This window comes from Urocampus carinirostris, chromosome 10 (genome assembly GCF_059441175.1).
Source record: "Urocampus carinirostris isolate Australia breed hairy pipefish chromosome 10, RoL_Ucar_1.0, whole genome shotgun sequence".
In the NCBI taxonomy this organism is placed as follows: domain Eukaryota; kingdom Metazoa; phylum Chordata; class Actinopteri; order Syngnathiformes; family Syngnathidae; genus Urocampus; species Urocampus carinirostris.
This window is the reverse complement of record NC_142358.1, coordinates 37424752-37433297: the sequence shown is the minus strand read 5'-3', so window position 1 is coordinate 37433297 and position 8546 is coordinate 37424752. Positions and strand designations below refer to the sequence as shown.

At 37.9% G+C, this 8546-nt stretch overlaps 1 protein-coding gene across 1 annotated transcript in view; it reads left to right on the top strand.

The window, feature by feature from the left end:
- cadm1b (cell adhesion molecule 1b) overlaps nucleotides 1–8546 on the top strand; it is a 722615-nt gene that overhangs the window by 16909 nt on the left and 697160 nt on the right. The gene's annotated exons all lie outside the window — the stretch shown is intronic.

Below are 8546 nucleotides of genomic sequence, written 5' to 3'. Positions count from 1 at the left end.
TGGTTAATGTGCTAATTACATGTAGAGAAACAGACGGTTTTGGACCAGGATAGTGACTTTAAGCCTTCTATGTCAATTTACTGCAAGGATGGGGAAAACTTTGAGGTAGGTTAAGACTGTTTCTCAAACTTTTTTTAACTAACTCACACAAATAACATGAAATAGACAGCTTGCAGAAACAATAAAAAAAGTGTAAAACTTTAAAGACACGCTAATACGTAGCTAATGTGATGATATAATGTTGTTCTGATGGAATGGTCAAGTAAGGTTTATTTGTACAGCCTTTAATCACAGGGAGTATTAAAGGGCTTCACAGACCACATATTATTGTAAACCACAGACTATTATGACACCACCCCCTGATCTAAAACCTACATGAGGGCAAGGAAAACCTCAAAAGCCTCAACATGAAGAAAATGTAGAAACCTTGAGAAGGGACCACACATCTTCTCTTATTGCTCCATTTTTTTGTTTATATTGATTTCTCTTTTCTGTTTTTTTTTCTCTTTTTCCCACTTAATCTCTTGTTATTTTCTCTTTCTCCCCTTTTTCTATCTTTCTCATTTTTGCTTCTCTTTTGCTTTCACTCTTCTCTCTTTTTCTCTACCCGTCTTTGTAAGTGTCCCCTCTTCCAATGGATTTTACAATACAGCAATCCCTTGTTTATAGCAGGGTTAGGTTCCAAAATGAAACTGATAGGCAAGTTCTGTGAGGAAAAAAAACTTGATTTTATTTGACAATCATTATACAATAAAATACTTTATTATACACTCCCCAAAAAGCCTGTTTGGTTGCAAAACCGTGAAATGTCTTTTTTTTCCATTTCATTTTGCTTTTAATGAATGCCCTCGCGTATGGGAAAAGAAGAACCCCAATAGAGAACCGTTTAGCCATTTTATTAAAACATTCGACAGGCAATGTTAAATGTTTCTTGTAGCCTGGATACCTAAACATTTTGTCTTTAATAAGAACAAAAAATATTAAAGACAGAATTGGTATATAGCTTTCTGCTGCCCAATAAACTAAGTATCATGGCACACTTGTGTTCTGCAAAACACTGGTTGAGAATCACTGCCTTAAGAAAAAAAATACAAGTGTTTAAAGCATTTACACTCATGGGGAACACCATCAAAAAACAGGAAATGATTTACAGCCAAGTGTGTCCGTGTCTATTAAATCAGACAGTTCTCATACATGAAGAAAGACTGTCCTCCCCTCAGACAAAATCAATCAAATTCAAGTTTCAGAACAGAGTTTGCTGATAGCTGAAAGCTCTGCCTTACATTCAGCCTTTGAACAGTCAGAAAATCACAAGTAGGCCTAAATTCTGAGAGCACACTGTTCTAGAGGGCTGATAAGCTTTGGTGAATTACTTCAGAGATCATATTGCACCTCAATGTTTTGGCGCTTTGGTATGGGCAAAGACTTGGAATTCAACTCTGTTTTATTAAAAAAAAAACAATATATAAATAAATTGTAATATAAATGTGTTTGTGATCTATGGCTGTATCAAGTAATTTTTTCCAAACGTTATCAATCACTCCATTTATCAATTGATTAGGAAAAATTAGAAATATATGTAAAGTAAGCCAGGCATTTTAAAACATTTGTTTAACATGCCTGAGTTGAAAACATATGTGTGGGCTGACCAATAGGGAATTAAGAAATTTTAAAACCATTACATTTCCCAAATTGTGACCCATACATTTCCGTACACCTAGAAATGTTTGATTTTAATTCACATATACCGTAAATTCCGGACTATAAGCCGCTACTTTTCCCCCAACATTAGTGGATATATATTTTTCCCACCCTTACCTTTGGAAATATACTTTTTTCCTTGGATTACTTTCAACGGGCACCCGGACTCTGCAGGTCTGCATTAAATCTTAAGTACCGATATCATTTTCCGTTTATTTTGCTGGCTGTAATTTTTGGACTGTGTCGGGTATGGGTTAGTTTTGTGTTTGTGTTGCATTTTTCTCAATGAGGGCGCATGCGGCTAATATACAGGTGCGGCTTGTGTATGTACAAAATCGGTTTTCCTCCCGAAATGTGGTGGTCTATAGTCCGGAATTTACGGTAATTGTTTTTTATATTATGGTAGGCATTCAAAATTACCATTTTCTTTAAATAATAGAAAGGATAAAATTCTCCAAAAATTGTAGAATTCATCACTAACGTTGTGCCTGCGGGAACTTCCAAGATCAGCCGAGTAGCCCGAGGACCAGTTCTGTTCATTGCCCAGCGGTGGTGGGTCAGTGTAATTTTCTTGGAAATTGATCGATTAAAATGTGTTTCAAAAATACATAACAAAATAAAGAAAGTAAATTCAATCTATCAGGAAAATATTTTTTTCAAGATTAATTAAATATATAACCATCTTGAAAATATTCGATTACATTTATACATTTTCTCTGGGTGGTACAGTATTTCCCCCAAGGAACCTCTGCTGACTGGCTCTGAAAAGAGATCACCAGTGATGGGTCATTGTGATTTTCTCGGAAATTTGATTTCTAAATGTGATGTTTTAGTGACTGAGCCTATGGTTGTAGCCTGGCAGTAACAATGATAACCTAGTAAAAACATAATACGTTTTTGCTGTAGAAATTCATATCAAACTGGTAGCTCTTCACACTAATTTATCACAAAAAAATTAGTTCTCTGCTTTTAAAAAGTTGGTGACCCCTGCTCTACTTGGCATTTTTAAAAATGACTACCGTAAATTCCGGACTATTAGCCGCTACTTTTTCCCCAACATTTTAACCCTGCGACTTATTCAGTGATGCGGCCAATTTATGTCATTTTTCTAACGGCCACCAGCGGCGCTCGAGTACAAAAGGTAAGATTTAGACCGGTGGAATATATGCGCAGAGGAAGACTGCAACTTCACTAAAACTGGCCGCATGCGAAAGGCAACTTTTTCGCAAGTCTGCCAGTGGATCCTGACAGCGTGGGGCAGCATCAAAAAATCCACCATAACCAACGGGGTTCTGAAAAGCCGGTCTGCTGCGTGACGGAGAGGAGGACACAGAATCAGGAGTGGATGAAAGTTCCAGCGACAATGAGCGCGAGTCCGGCTGCGGGAGCATGGGACGACGTCTATATGACACTGTTTCTTTCTGACACTGAGGAAGACGACTTTGATTGCTTCAGTTCTAAGGAGGAAGATGAGGACGGTTTACCGTGATTTTTACAAGTACGGTATGTTTTTTTTAACAGACTGTGTTGCTAGCGTGTTGCTACCATTAACTGCCCTGTCAGGCACCGTTTGGGATGAAAGTTCTATTATTATTATTAAAGCTTTGAAAACTCTTTCGGTGTATCGTCTTTCTTTGTAAATATGTGTAACCATGTATAATAATTATATGCAACTGTATATTTTTGTAATGTATTTATTTGTATTTATTTTGGACACTTATTCTGTTATGTCTTGCACGGGCCAATTAAAAAGAAGGGGCATAACAAACGCAGAGTGACGGGAAGTGGGGACTGGTAAAGGTGAGTGTTTGTGGACACGGCGGACAATAGTGTATATATATTTTTCCCACCCTTACCTTTGGAAATATACACTTTTTTTCCTGGGATTACTTTCAACAGGAGCCGGACTCTGCAGGACTGCATCAAACCTTAAGTACCGGTGTCATTTTCCATTCATTTTGCCGGCTGTAATTTGTGAACTGTGTGCTTTAAAGAAGGACGTTCAAACCAAAATTCAGTTTCAATCGCGGGACTTGAAGTCCGGTCTTTTAATGTGGGCGCGTGCGGCTTATATACAGGTGCGGCTTGTCTAAGTACAAAATCGGTTTTCCTCTTAAAACGTGGTGGTTGCGGCTTATTTTTAGGTGCGCTCTATAGTCCAGAATTTACGGTATTAATAACTGCTTAGTTACATGTTAAACGGGTTTCTACGAATTAATCATGACCATTTCACCACTCATTGGCTGCTTCAAAAAATAACCAAATCTTCCTTTTACCTGCACTACTAGGCGGGGTATTTTCTTGGGTAAAAAAATGAATAATTTTATTTGATAGTCTCCAAAATGCTGGGTGTCTCTAGTGCCAACCAGTATTTTGCTTTTGGATTGACACCTCTTTATTCCTGGCTTGGTCGTCATCTACTATAAACCCAGATAGCTTATCATCAGCAAATATCACACAAGAGGATTCACGGCTTTCAGGAAAACAACAAAATACAATCTGGGTCAGGGAATGGCCAGACATTGGCTTCATAATCTTCCAGTCATGGAATTTTGTTTCACAATAGGCACAGCCAGTTCTTTGGTTTTTGCTGTGGTCTGATTCCATTCACCCTCCTGTGTGTTTACCTCACTCGGACTTGCACGGAGAGGATGCTGGCTTGGTCTCAGTTTGGACCAACATCTAGCTCTTCTCAGATGGAAGTATTTCTCCCTACTCGGCGTGCAAAAATCGAGCGCGCTCTCATCTCAAACCGTTCCTGTTTATGCTTTTTTACCCTATCCAAATGTTTGAACTTCAGTTGCAGTCTCTGGGTCCCTGCTCTCAAATCCCCCATGCCAAGTTCTGACATAAAAGGAAATGGGAAAGCTTCTTTAAAGGTTGATTCGATATCGTATGCTTGCCTGCCGTGGTCAAGTCCATAGAGGACCAGTGCTGATTGTAAAAGTCTTAACATTGTTGACCCTTAGCCTTTGGTAAAGGGCACTGTTATAGTTTGGCGTAATCACAGAAGCATGCAAAAATGTGTTACAACTCTTTGACTTCTATTTTACGATTCATGTGAATTAACTTGCAGGCTGGAGTTGGCACACAATCAAATAGCTCTCTTCCTTTTTAAGCATCCATTTTATTGCATACTGGGTGGAATTCTCTTATCAGTGGTCATGTTCACATTGGGTGGAGCGGCAGCTTGAGTGGTTAGGGCGTCCGCGGCACAGACCTGAGATCATGTGTTCAAATCCAGCTACTAGCCTTCCTGTGTGTTTGCATGTTCTCCCCGTGCTTGCATGGGTTTCCTCCAGGCACTCCAGTTTCCTCCCACATTCCAAAAACATGCATGTCAGGTTAATTGGCCTGTCCCAATTATCCCTACGTGTGAACGAGCGAGTGAGTGTCTGTGTGCCCTGCGACTGGTTGGCAACTAGTTCAGGGTGTCCCCTGCCCAAATCTGATTCACATGTTATCTCCTTGATCGATTGTGTAGAAAATTAACAGATAATAGCTCGTCATTCATTGAATGTCAAACGTTCTTGGGATATGAATGATCTTTGAATGTTTCAATGCCAGTCCGGTATTGGAAAATAACCAAGGATGAATGATAATTATCAGGCTGATGGGTAAAGAACCGACAACAGCCAAATATTATGTCAGTTTTTGACCTGAAAGAAAAATAGAAGTGATAATTGGTCCCTTGGAGCCACACTATTGTATTCAATCAGCTCATACTACCTGTTCAAAAATATCAAAGCATTTGTGTTCATTATAATACATTGTTTTTTTATATGAATAGCCCTACCTACACTGAGGTTGCAAAGAACATTTCATTGGCATTTAATTTTAATGACAATACAGAATATCATGAAACTTGAGATCTTGAATCTCTTGGTTGGGTCTTATCTCTACCTTTTGTGCGATAAGCATCTGAGATCTTGTCCACAATCAGTGAGACGGCTCAGGATATGTACAGGCTGCTGTAATTCTACGTGCTTCTGAACTTGAGTGACTGCATAGTTTTGTTTTTAGAATGTTCAGCATTCGTATTTTCATTTTATATAGCGTTTAATGTGTACAGGTAAGATGATATCACTTGATGAGAATGTACTTATTAGCAGAAGCATGTGTGCCATTTAGTAGTGGAACACTTGCCCAAGGTTTAAAGTAACATACAGTATTTTTACATAATTGTCACATCCATAATCCCATGCACTATTTTCAATGTAAATTATATACATATGTGTATATATATATATATATATATATATATATATATATATATAAAATCAACGCTACACTGCTCATAACTATATTTTGTCATCGTCAATACTGCCTTTCAAAGTAATTGTCGTTTGAAAAAGGTCAATGTCTAGTCTCCCCAACACAGCTTTTTAAAGACGTGTTTACCAGAGCTGTGTACAATTATTGTAATTGTAAACAAAAATAAAGATGTGCATAATATTTGATTTTGCAGCTTTTAGCCAGGTAAGGTTTCAAGAAGCATGAGTTTATTGGGTATCCGTAGGAAAAACTAGAATAGAGCTTCACCAAAGTTGAGACGCAAAACTATTTTTGTACCCACTTTTCAGGATTTTAGTCTCCATCTGGACTCGTCTTACTTTTTGGGTTTTCAATTCTGGCCTGGGAGAGTAGAATGTCTTCCTGGGAAAGCTGCTGAGTTAGCAAAACAAAAAAGGCCAGGTGGGCTTTTTTGGAGCAGTTTTCACATTTGTGGTAACCCACCCTACTGCCTGTAATAGAAGGTGTTGATATTCAATGTAATTCTTGCCTGGTAGAGTTTAATGTCTGTCTCTGTGTGTCTGTGTCTCTTTCTCTGTCTCTCTGTCTCTGTCTCTCCATATTATATATATTTTATGTACAAAATTGAGGCCTAATACAAGTTATACCTTATCGGAACTCATTTTGTCAATGCTGACATCGTGTTTTGCCGCCTCACCCATCAAAAAACCCCGAATCAACTGCATCACACGCCTCATACCGTTTTCAAGAGACAATCAACAAGCAATTCCTTGTGCTCTTAGGAATAATTGGATTGATTTGCCCATCCCACAAAGAAGACCAAGCTGAAACATAATTTGCCTGTTGATGACTTTGGCGTATGTGCTTCCAATGAGTTATCCAATCTAGAGCATGTGATGGTAAAGGTCACATTTGATAAAACGTTGAATGTCGAACATTTAGTAGGTAGTAAAATGCTGCCAAGTATGAATCGGGATCCATTTCCCGATTACATTTGTCAAATGTCGATAAAGACCTTGCTTCAATAAATCAGCACTTGACGGATGATCTTGATAGCTTTCAGATTGAAAGCCTCTGGCGTCACCATTGATTACAGTACTCAAAATGTTCAGAAAACCATTGCTTGTGTCAAAGAGACTGTCAAATGATGCCCTAAGATGCGTCAAGATGTATAGCTGCCGTTAAATTATTTTGACGTGGGATGTGAATGTTAGGTTCTATATGAGTGGTTTTATGACATGTGATGCTAAAATTGTCGGATTGGCGAAAGATGTGGTGCTTAACTTGTTCGCTGCCATTGTTTGCTATAGACATCAAGGATCCGTTTTACTTAATGCTGCCATATACTGTTATAGACAAATCCATTCTGGCTAAGCTGCCATTGAGAGCTGTTATTGTGTACGTCAAGGTTCCATTTTACTTAGGGTTTCATAGACATTTAAAATGTATTTTGACGAGGGTTCCCTGTACAGCTATAAGCTTCAAAGATTCATTTGACGAGGATGGAAGTGAATGAGTTAAATGGTAGTACCTGAAGGATCTTTAACGGATACTGGAGTGGCCGGAGGAAATCCACGCAAGCACCGGGGAGAACATGCAAACCCCGCACAAGAAAGCTGGTAGTTGGATTTCAACTCGTGACCTAAGAACGATGCCACAGACGCGCTAAGCACTCAGCTGCCGTGCCGCCCTTCAGTAGCCTAGATGGTAAGGCGCCCGCTTTGAGACTGGGAGGTCGGTGGTTCGCGCCCCGGCTGAGTCATTCCTAAGACTTAAAAAGTGGTCGGCGCCGCCCTCTGTTGGCTGCGGCTGCATCGGCTCGCTACAACGGGTCAGGTGCAATCGACATTTCGTTCTGTGTACATTGTTACACAGAATGACAATACAAGGAAATTATTATTATTATTATTATTAAGAACATATTTTAAGTATCATTTTTTCTCCGTTCATTTTCTTCTTTTTTTTAACTAGAAGAGAACAAAATGTTTTCAAAAAAAGCATTTTATTATGAAGGTTCTCCTACCCCTTATCTTACTACATCTGTGACATATTTTTATTGAAAGGAAGCATACATTTTAAGTAAGTTTATTTATCATAATTATAACATATTTTTATAGTATACAAAAAATGCATTAGAAGTTGTTTTTCTCATTTTCAATACATTTTTATTTTTTATTGTAACTTATTTTTAGTTAAAAAAAATAATAATAATTGTGCTTATTTTAATCACTTATTATAATTTCCCTAGATACCGGTATTTTAAGCTGAACCAGAATTCACATGCACAGTGTTGATAAAATCCATTTAAAGTATTATTATTTTACTGTAATTTTACCTTAATGTGCGTGAAGATCCAAGACATCCATAACATGTGTTAGATTATTTGATAATTGTTTTTTTAGGCATGACACTTTTTTTTATTTTCCTATATACTTTTAGGCTGAACCAAATATAACTTTAAGTGTTAATAACATTGCTAAAACAATGTTTTAATTAAAGTATATAATTGAAAAAGGTTGAAAAACACAAAAAGTACAACGGAGTTTGTCCTCTGCTTAATGATGCTTTGAGAGAGGAGGCAGTGAGGATAA